This window comes from Barbus barbus, assembly GCF_936440315.1.
Source record: "Barbus barbus genome assembly, chromosome: 40".
NCBI classification, from domain to species: Eukaryota; Metazoa; Chordata; class Actinopteri; order Cypriniformes; family Cyprinidae; genus Barbus; species Barbus barbus.
The window spans coordinates 23878583-23890847 of record NC_136718.1 but is presented as its reverse complement, the minus strand read 5'-3'; positions in this window follow the sequence as shown (position 1 = coordinate 23890847).

Sequence of the window (12265 nt, the reverse complement as noted above, 5' to 3'; positions counted from 1 at the left end):
AAGCGATTTATTCGCACAATGTGTATTTAAATATACGAATACAAAATTTAATAATATTTAGGGTGCCCCCCCATTTTTTTTTTTAATAAATGTCTTAAGAAGTTAATCGTTCCATCATATGTGACCCTGGAGCACAAAGGCAGGTATATATGTAGCAATAGTCAAAGTTACATTGTATCGGTCAAAATTATCAATTTTTCTTTTATGCCTGAAATCATTAGGATATTAAGTAAAGATCACGTTCCATGAAGATATTTTGTAAATTTCCTCCTGTAAATATATCAAAACTTTTTGTTTAGTACTATTCATTGCTAAGAACTTCATCTGGATAACTTTAAAGGCTATTTTTTTTTTGCATCCTCATATTCCAGATCTTCAAATAGTTGTATTTCAGCCAAATATTCTGCTATTCTAGCAATGGAAAGCTTGTTTATTCAGCTTTCAGATGATGTATAAATCTCAGTTTCTAAAACATTGACCCATATGACTGGTTTTGTGGTCCAGGTCACATACGTTTTCTGACAATAATATAAGTCACATGTCACACATGTCATGTATAATAGTTTTTATTTATAGAATTGCACAACATTTTAATAAAGGGGAGCGGGTGTGATTGTAAATGGGCTGACATCTGGATGAAATAAAATAAAATTTAGTTGAATAAAAGCTATAATAGCCTATAAGTATGGGGAACAAACACATATTTTTTTATAAGGGTAACTAAAAGTTATTATATGTTTTTTATGTGTTAAGAACAAAACCTGTAATACTATGTGGTAAAAGTTTTTGGTTTAAACCATAATTAAATTAGATTTATATAGGCTACTATATGTTGTTTATGTGTTAAGAAAAATACCTTTAAAATGTGGCAAAAGTTCTTTAAGCCACAATTTTATTAAATTATACATTCATATGGGCGCCTTTTTCTATTATAAATCAGTGGTGACATATACATTTATTATTGATTCGAAAAAAAAATACAAACCAAGAGATACAATAGAATAAACAAAATACATAATAATAATAAAATGTTTGCAATTAGTCACATTTCACAGGTTTCGTATTTTTCAATAATTATTTTTTTTATGAGTTTGGGAACTTCTGTCTTCAAAACAACAACAACGACAAAAAAAAAAAAAAAAAAAAAAAAAAGCCCTCATTCTGTAGTTAATAAGCAAAATAGGGAGATCCCATGCACTCCTCCATAGGGGTGGGGAACGAAGTTGCATATTTGCCCTTAATTAAACATTGATGCGGGTGAAATTCAGCAAACATAAACTGATAAAAAAAAAAAAAAAAAAAAACGTTTACGTTTATGTAATGACAGCGACCTTCCTCTGCGGCGGGGGTCTGCACGTGAATGGATGGAGGGAGGCACGTGCGGTACAGCATGTTCCACTCACAGACAGACCGTGACAACATCAGGGGGCTGCTTCTTTATGCAAGTATATGTTGCTTTGTGCTTCAGTATATGCTTCTTTGTTTTTTTGTATTTGTTCCATCACAATATGTGTTTATTCATATACTTGATTCAATCAACCTATATATTGAATGAAGTATATATGCATGAATACACGTGTGTGTGTGTGTGTGTGTGTGTGTGTGTGTGTGCATATATATATATATATATATATATAGCCTTTTGCATATCAGTTAACCTGATTTAAAGTCATCATCATCATCATCACGATTTGGACAAATGAGAGTTCAAATAAAAAGTATATAAATTAAAACATTAATTTTATGTATGTTATCTCTAAAAATGTGTTTTCATTCAATTTAATTTAATTAAATTTTGTATTTATTAAAAAAAATATTTTAATTTCAAAACAAACAAAAATCTCAATAACTGCAATTTTTGTCAGTGGATTTTTTATTATTATTTTATCTTGTCTCATATGTAAATGCAGCGAATTTTATGACATTTCTCATTCAAAGGCTTGCTAAAATGGGTGTCCTTTGAAGTTGAACAAATAAATATATATAGATTAGTCAAGACTCAACTGGTGATTAGCTTAAGAAAGACTGAAATATGATTTTAGGTCATTTATACAGACATCAATAGCTTCTACAAAGAAAAGACTCTTTGTTTTCTCTGTAATTTAGTGTGAAGAGTCAAAAAGCACCGTTATTTAGGTAAAATCACTATGCAACTCTTATGCGAGACAAAAAAAATTAAATCAATTCCATTGATTTCTCCATTTCTCCAAAGCACAAAGCTGGAGAATGGCCAGAAAGAATAGAATGTCTTTCAATAAACAACTATGTAATTGAATTCAAACACCACAGGGCCGAGCCCAAGAGTTTACAGCTTTAATTGCTGCCCACTCAATGCCAGTGATAGTTTCAGGCTAAAAGGCCTCTTTGAGACGTGACAACAACAAGACGGCTGAAGATCAAATCACAAGCGCACCGCTCTCACATCATTAAATTCTGCCTCTCCTCCTCACGTTTAGAAATTACACCGAAACACTTCAGGCATTTCAGCAGTTTGATTACATTTCTCTGTGACTCCCCGGCTAGTTAACCGAACACCATCAACGGCCATTGTTTAGGTCATTTTGACTGCAGCTTGCTCTTGACCCTCCATAGCCTTCGTTCTTTCTGTAGGCAGTTTTTTTCTGCTCAAGTGTCAGGGTCACAGCATTTTATGACTCACATGCCTTTCTTTCTCCTCTATCTCTGTCATTCTCTTACTTTTACACACCGCACAATGCATCATGTGGCCTCACGTTGCCACGGCAACATGAAGGCCGGCATATTTTTATTTTTTTCACAAACATAAATGAAAAAGCACGCAAGCAGCTTCACAACAACATGTTTTTGTTCTTCTTTGGAAAGGTAAAAAGCAGATCTGATATATTAATTGCCCACTAATATTAGCATATATTACATATGGTAACAAAGATATTTACAAATTAAAAGACTGCAAATTTGGTGTAGAAACTATTTTCACTCAGAAATTTAAAAATTAAAATTTAACTTACATTTTGAAATTTTAAAGGTTTGGAATTTTGAAGTAGAAAACTGAAATGATATTTTTTTTAAATGTATATTAATATTTTTTTGTTTACAACTTTGAAAAAAAATTTTTTTACACCGTAAATATATGTTTTTTTATAAAGTCACCATGAATAAATGATTTTTAATGATTTTGTTTTTGTGCAGTTTGATCAGCTAAACATTTGTATCATGTATTGAATCACATTTTAATATGTATTTAACAAAATGGGGAGAAAAAACAAGTTATTATTCATTGGGTTTACAACCCACTCAGCTGGAGCTGGACAGACTCATGAACACAAGATTTTAAGAGGCAGCTCTTCTTCAAGCTCTGACTATAGATTCATAAGAGAGAAGAAATCAAAAGATAATCTTTTACCCAGAATCCCTCTCTCATCATACACATTTGTCAATACATTAAGGTCATTATAAACACGCGCTCATGCTGTGCGTACAATAAGTCATTTCTCCTTCACTACAGAAAGTAAATATATATATATTGCACCTTTTTTTACTATTATACACACCTCCTTGATGTAAACAGCACTAGAAATAGAAAAAAAGAGAAAAAGGAGGGAGAAAATGTGCTAAAATTAAAAATGCTTGTAAAACTGGTTAAGAATGTAACAAACTATTTATGTTTTCAGACTATGAGATAGCACAGAGGAGATGCAATAGACAACTAACAGGCTAGGCTTCACGATAACTCAATTAATATAAAGCCAGATTAAATTCCAGGCTAATTTACATACGATTATCTGTTGCTCGGTGTTGTCTTGGGTATTGTCTGTTGCCCTGTGATTAACGGTGACCTGTGCCTGGCACCTCCCTCTGTCTAAACACCGAACTGCACTTTGTGAGTCTGTCACAAACATGAGCTTCAGAGAGATGTGATGTGTAACTCGTCTCGTGGACAAATAAAAATCTACTGAAAAGCACTGCTGACCATTTCACCCAGCAAAAGTTATACACACATACAAGACATCAATCTTTTTCTTTTTTACATCACAAGAGGGTCCAGAGCTTCACTTTCTAGTCGAAAAAAGCAATTTTGGACGTGCAACTTTTCTTCTTTCTGCCATGCACACCATGGTTGCTCAGTGTTCTCCTGATGATGGGCTCCTGAACATTAACATTAGACAATGTGAGAAAGGCCTTTAGCTGCTTAGAAGTTACCCTGGGGAATTTTGCAACCTTGCAGACTATTACACGGTCTGCTTTGGAGTGATCTTTGTTGGTCGACCACTTCTCGGGAAGGTAACAGTGGTCTTGAACTTCCTCCATTTGTACACAATCTGACTGTGGATATGTGGAGTCCAAACACTTTAGAGATGGTTTTGTAACCTTTTCTAGCCTGATGAGCAACATCGACCTTTGTTCATGACACGATTCACTTCCACAAACATGATCAGACTTTGATAGATCCCTGTTCTTTGAATAAAACAGGTCACGTACTGACATTTGATCGTCACTGCACTGACTGAAAAGCCCTCTGCACAGATGGACTCTAATTTAACCTCTAAATTAACTGCTAATCCAAGAGATTCACATACTTTTGCCACTCACAGATATGCAATATTGAATAATTTTCCTGAATAAATAAATGAGAAAGAAAATATCTCATTTGTTTGATTGGGTTCTCTTTGTCTACTTTCAGGACTTGTGCAAAAATCTGATTATGTTTTGGGTTATATTTATGCAGAAATATAGAACGGGTTCACAAACGTTCCAGCAGCACTGTATATCATTTTCACCTTTAATGTTTGACAGGAACAAATACTACACTGAATCATTTTCTTTGCATTTCTGCATTAGTTAATGAAAGGTGAGGATGCAGGACACAATCATACAAGGAGAGTTGTGAAATGCAATCAGGTCCAATCAGTGTTGTTTGTGTTTTAGTGCCTTATAGGATTGACTTTACACCCAGCTAATTTTCTTTCAAATCCTCAGCAATATGAACCTGAAGATGTGCGCCAGTCATTGTCCCCCGTCATGTTCTCCTTGAACTGCGGGCACCCAGTCCTGCTGCGTTGAAGTGGAACGCTTTTGTCCTCCTTCCGGAAACGCCGGAAAGCTTTCAGCCTCCACATGCATATACAACAACTCCATGCTGCTTACGAGAGCCACAGAGCTCTGCCTGTTATAAACGCTGATCTGAGATCAGAACCGATATATGTAGCATGTGTAGCACGACAATCTCAAAGCTGATCTCAGATTTCGGCAGATTCTGATCTGAATTATTTCTCAGCATTCAAGCAAACTGAAAGGAACGAGCTGATGTTTATGTTTAAATAAATATGAAGAGAGGCAACAACATTATGCTGCAAAAGGTGGGTATTAGCATAATAAAACATAAGGCCATTATTAGGCCTGCAGCTCAATTTGGGTGTGCAACTATTTTGCTAATGTTCATTAAATTATGAAAACGTTATTTCAGAATGTTCTCTGAAAATTCTAAACATTCATTAAGTAATGAATTAAGTAATAAGTTATTTCAGAATGGAACAGTATGAAATGTTACTTTTGGATTTCGACTGAACATTCTGAAAAAAGTACGCCAAAACATTTTAGAAAATAAAAAAATGTTCCATGAATGATGTATAAATAATGTTTTGTGAGACGTTTAATGTTTTGAGAACAGAAGTCCAGACAGCTCTGAACAAACATTTTATGAACGTTATTGGAAGAACATAATTTGAGAGAACCTTGGATATTAGCCAACGTTGTGAGAATGTTCCCTGTTAGCTGGGAAGGAAGTATAAGAAGCAAAGCGCACACTTTATCCTGGCATGTGGCATCTTTGAAGCAGCAAGCTCCTGAAAAACCTTTTGTCCTTTTGTCCTTAAACTTATCCTTCAATGAGCGTGTCTGTGCAGTAACACTGAAACAAATCATAAATATAAAGTATGACGTGTTTCTGTGTCTGAATAGCGCTTATTTTCACACTAGGAATTAGTACAGTAGAAAGTGACCTTGGTCTCCAAAGATACGGCAGAAAAAATCCAGCGTGTTAGTGACTAAGACAGATTGCCTTCCGAGTCATCTAATCAGAACTCAAAGACTCAAAGCCTCCACTTCTGATCTTTAACTGATCTCACGAAATATCATTCAGTGCTGGAGAAAATACTTTAAAACCAGCTAATTGCTGCTTATTCAATGTACTTAGTTAAATGACTTTTGCAAAACATGTCAAATTGAAATTTACTTTTGAGACTACATGAATCATTTTTGTTGTATTAACTGAAACTGCATGGGTGGATGATTAGGACTGAATTGATAGAGAACATTCACACCAAAGATTATAACTATAAAGTCTTAATAATTGTTCTAATTCTGTGAGAAGTCAGCCTACACCGCAGCTATAAAAAGTAATGACACAGAAGAATGATATCAATAACTTTCAGAATTTTTATTTTTCCAGCTGATGTTAAAAACAGCCAATCAGAATTCAACCGCAAACATTTAATGTGGCAGATGACAAAACTGCAGTGAACTTATAATAACAGAACTTATCCATGTAGTTGTAGTTAAGCCTATCTTTATAACTATAGTTCTTGGTGTTCTTGATAAAGGAGGCATTAATTATTTTCAGGAATTGGTGCTTAGGAAATCATCTAATCCATGTTTCTGGCATTAATGTTTTGCAAGTTATGCGGTCATATATGGTGCAAGTACTTCACATTTCTGTTGTATTTGTGTAAATGAACATGGGTGTACAGAAATAAAGCATATTAAGCACATTAGAACATTATGAAAAAGGACTAAAATAGCTCCATTCATCTGCTAATTCAAAAGCAGAGTGTGATCAGGTCTTTGCAATGCTTCATATGTTTCAATTCCTTTTCTGAGATGTATTTTTATCAAAATGAATCATTGTCATAATGTCTCTCTGAGCTCTTGAAAAACACTGAATTGGCCTAATGCAGTACGTCACGCGGTGTCGTCGATCTATTCACCAAGCTGTGAAATAAATAAGCTTGCGTCTTCTCGTTTCACCTGTTAATGCTGCTCCAGGCCTGTCAGGTCTTGAGGATGAGTCGGGGGTTATGGGATGTAATTAGAAGTTAAAAGTTGCGACTCCCACAGTAATTATTTATGGCAACAATAAAATGATCCCTGCTGCTATGGTTACGATCATGCCATGCAGGAGAAAGTTCAGGTGCAATTCATTCTAAATTAGATACATATTTCTCCCTCGTTGTCTTTACGTCATGGATTTGCTGCTTTCAAAACTCATTACAGACTCACTAGCTAATCGAGTGAGAAGGACAGTAGCAGCAGGTTGCATGTGATCAGTAAACAGAGAGTAGGTTGTTTAGTGTAGAAGTATGTTTAAAAATGTCAATGCTGTTATCTTAATTGTTTTGTGACAAATAAATATCATCTAATAGTCATATATTTAAGAAATTGTTTAAATACTTTAAGAAGATAGTTTGCAGTACTTAAAAGAATTGACTTCTAAAGAATCAGTGAGTCTGATTCTTTTGAGTCTGATTCTTTTGAATCTGATGAAACTGAATTCAAAAGAATAGTTATTCACTTACCGGTACACTTACATGCTATTTAAATGGTTTAAGAAGATACAGACTTAAATAATTAACTTTGATTCTTTGAATTAACTTTCAAATAATTGACTTTGAATCAGTGAATCGGATTATTCGGAATCAGATTCAGTTGGATTCTAATGAGAATGATTCATTTGAATTCAGTGTTTGAATCAGATGTTTTTGTATCAGATTAAGAAGAGTCAATCAGTTTGTTTGGATGGTTCATTGAATTCGAAGGAATCTGATTAAATTGAATTCAATTTAAATTCAGTCGAATCAGATTCCTTTGATGAGCCATCCGAACAAACTGATTGACTAATATGGTTTAGAGATTCATTTGAAGCCCTTTTTTGAGGCAGTTTATGAAAAAATGCTTGTCTCAATGCAGACCCTCGTTTTTTGTAATATGATCTAACATATTTTAAAAGATTTTAAGCTTGAGGCAGCTTATGTTTTTAAATTTGTAGCAAAAATATGTTCATTCTAATGGAGATTTTTGTGATATGATCTAACTGATGTATATTTTAAAATGATTGCCCACTTAACAAGCTTCTGTGTACTTAGTTGCCGTGCTTAAGTATACAAAAGTACGGCTAATGCCTTTTTCAAAAGGGTCACTTGCCTATAATTTAGCTGCATTCAATGACCATATGCATCTGCTTAATTAATGATTATAAATGCAACATAATGGCTCTGTTCCAAGACCTAGTGATCTTCCCTGTTGTCTGCTGTCAACATATGCAGCTTCCATGAAATAAATAAGTGATGGATTTAAACTATGTCACTAGGATTTAGAACAGAGAAAATAATACTCTATTTTTAAAATATATTTCATATTGAGGCTAATTTGAAGTCACATCTCACGTGCACAACATTTGAAAGCATTTTCATAGGACAATTTTAGATGTAAAACAGGATGTTTCCATTTGTAATGACTCAGGATTGACATGCTTTTGTTTCCAGGTTACTGGGAAGGATAAACACTGTTTTATATACTCTACCGTTCTACTGTCAGTGTTCACTGATGGGCCCGCATAGATAATTGAGTATTGTGTTTGAACAAGACCCAGCATTAGATTAATGATTTATTCAGGACTTACAACAGAGCTGGTACACGACACACTTCTGTCCGAAACGCCTCCAGGATTGTGTGGAAGAATGTTCCAGCTTTCAGAATATGGCATTACCTGTTAAAATGTAAACGTTGTTTATGTATGTGACACTATCCGAAATGGCGCTATAGGGTGACGAGGAGGAGACAAATTGTTGAATATAGTCATTATTTTTGTTTTCTATGCACACAGTATTCTCGTAGCTTCGTAAAATTATGGTTGAACCACTGATGTCACATGGATTATTTTAATGATCTCCTTGCTACATTTCTGAGCCTTGATCGGGAGGGTCAGAGAGCTCTCGGAATGCATCAAAAATATCTTAATTTGTGTTCCGAAGATGAACAAAGGTCTTACGGGTTTGGAACGACATGAGGGTGAGTAATTAATGACAGCATTTTCATTTTTGGGTGAACTATCCCTTTAACCATGCCCCTCCGAGGAGGTGCACTAAAATAAACCCCTCCCTCTATGTTGTTTCAAAAGGTCAACATTTCTTTGTTAACAGTGTCTTTTCTTCACCAAGAACGATTGTAAGAATAACTACAACTAGGATAATTATATTAGTGTACACACCAGCTTTGTAGTCTGCTGTTTTAAATACTCGCATTCTTTGAACCATGATGGATTCTGATTGGCTGTTTTTTAAAGGGGTCATGAACTGTTCTCTGAGGTCCGTTTATAAAGATTTTTACATCAAAAAAACATCATTTAGAAGTAATAAGCTATTGTCTGTCTGGTTTTTAACCCCCCTCATCAGAACACTCTGTTTGAATAAGCGTGGCAGATTGTAGCATATATATATATATATATATATATATATATATATATATATATATATATATATATATATATATATGTAGAGGCCTCATTATGGACTGTTTCTATGGGCCACGATACATAAGCCATCCGCCATTTCTGGAATGGTCTACAAACTTTTGAGCCCATTGACTGTGTGCGTCTACAATAGCAAGTTATACATTTTTATATCTTTGAATATTCATTGATTATTATGGTGAATGATGTCAAGTTGACCGTTCCAAGATGGCGGACGCATCAACGTATCTGGAGCGGTCGAATAGGGTATCTATACGTATCTATGGACTGTAGACTCAGAAATAAATGCCCACTGCTATGATTGGCTAACAGTTGTGTATATTTGACAGCGTGCATTCATTCCTCATAGATGGAAGCTGCCGTAATTTAGGTCAGAAACGCACAAATACTCAAACAATCTGTAAGAAGAGGCAAAATAATAGTGACCGCATAATAAAAACAGTTACTCACACTTGTGTTGCGACATTACTTTCAGATCCAATATAGTCTTTTAGTTTTAATATTTTTGAAAATCCAGCATCGAATTGTGCCTTGTTTGTAAACGAATCCGCTGTAAAATGAAGTGAACATACCAATAAAGTGCTTACACTGACGTGGTCTAGATCTTCATTAAAACATAACGTTAATTCGGGTCTTGTTGTCTTCAGAGCATCTTTATCGTTTGATTTCTGCGCCTTGTCCTCTCTCTTAAAAACTACATGCGCGAATCGGTGGGCGGGGCTAAACAGGCAGTGACGTCGATCTTCTTCTGCAGAGGCAGTGCTTATCCACACTATTACATCATAGAGTGGCACATTCCACAAGCTGTCTGGGGAGCCTGGTCTCATGAAAATGTGTATAAATAGTATGCCAAATACAAACAGAAAATCGTGCTATTGATATGCAGAAATGGACTTTGAAGTGTATATAATACTTAGTTTTCACATGCATATGATATGCAATTTGTTGGCAATACGCATACACATCTACCCCACAACCCTATTCCCAGTGTTGGGGGTAACGCATTACAAGTAACACGAGTTATGTAATAATATTACTTTTTTCAAGTAACTAGTAATGTAACGCATTACTTTTTAATTGACAAGAAAATTTCTGAGTTACTTTTTTCCCATTTATTGACTGCCAGTGCGCTGTGTGAGCATGCTGTTACTGTAGTCCTATACTAAATGTGAATGTGCATTAATTCATCCCACTCGCAGATTTAGTATTCATCAAAATGAATTAAAACAGTGAAATGCAAACTCAGAATATGACGCAAACCTGCAATACTTAAATGTTAAACAACACAAATGTATCTAATCCCATTTTATTAACCAATGTCTTTGCTATTGACCTTTAATGACCCAGTTCAATCATACTAATAAGCAAAAATGGCTTTAGATAAACTAACAATTGTGCTTCATTGTTTTTTTTATTGCTGAAGAGTGAACCTTCTTCTCCTGCGTTCTACTTTACAGACGTCAATTTACTTTTCCTTCAGTCTGAGGTTTGTTCATTACACTTTTTGGTGTGAAAGGGCTTTTACATTTGCTACAATTAGAACTTCTTGTATTAAAAAACAATCAAGCCCTGCTCATATTTAAAAAGCAACGTGAAAGTAACGTAAAGCATTACTTTCCATAAAAAGTAGCTAAGTAACGTAATTAGTTACTTTTTAGTGAGTAACGCAATATTGTAATGCATTACTTTTAAAAGTAACTTTCCACATATTCCTACCCATTGCGTATAATATGCAAGTCCATTTCTGCGTATAAATAGTACGCCAAATGGAAACATAAACTTGTGCTATTGATACGCACTTTAGTGAGATCGGGACAGACTTACTTCAATACAAGCTGTTTTTAGAGTAACGACAACGTTTTGAGTTCTGAAACTTTTAGGGTGTTTTTATAGTAGGCCTACTATGACCTCTTATTTGTCAAAAGATAATGGCACCGTTCATGACACCTTTAGTCATTTTTCAGCTGGAAAAAATCTTTCTGAAAGTCATTCTAGCTATATATTCGCTGTCATTATCAAGTGTGGGCTTCCCTTTTCTCATATAATTATACAGATATTATTATCGTTATTGTTATCCTTTTATTACTTTGAAATCCTTACGTGTATAGAGTTTGTGAAGACGCGTATAGAACTAATTCATTTTTGGCTCAGACGCGTCATTGAACTTCTCCTGGGAGGAGAGAAGATCAATCTGTGCGTCCTCCGTGACAACCTAAATTAATAGGTTTTTTCTTTGGTTCTTTGGCAACAAGCAGGAAGATCAACATGTCCAAACGAGCTCAGGAGACTAACACACATTATACCGTTAGGTGAGGTTGCTTAGAAACTGCCATTAATTTATTGAAGATCACTGACAGCGCGTGTCTCTCACTGTACTACGAGTCAACACATCACATCACATAGCTCCAGTTCTTACAGAGGTGATGAGTTAAGATCTGAGCTGGTAACTACAACTTTGTAGGTATTCACAAAATTCATTTAGCTTGAACCACCCAAAATTGAGACTAGTGTTTTTTTTGTTTTTTTTTTTGTACAGGTTTTAGCCTTAGGTGTGTCATCTGTTTTTGTAGAATTGATATGTTTTATGAAATTAAAAATTAACGTAAAAATCTCCTGCTTTAACACAATTATTGTACGCGTATTGTCATTTATAAACAACACTTGAGCAACACCAAACGTGCACCTTACAACTAGTCAGATTATGTATTTAGAGGTAGGCCTAATAAACCATAATTTTACTTGCGTTAGAAAAACTTTCAGATT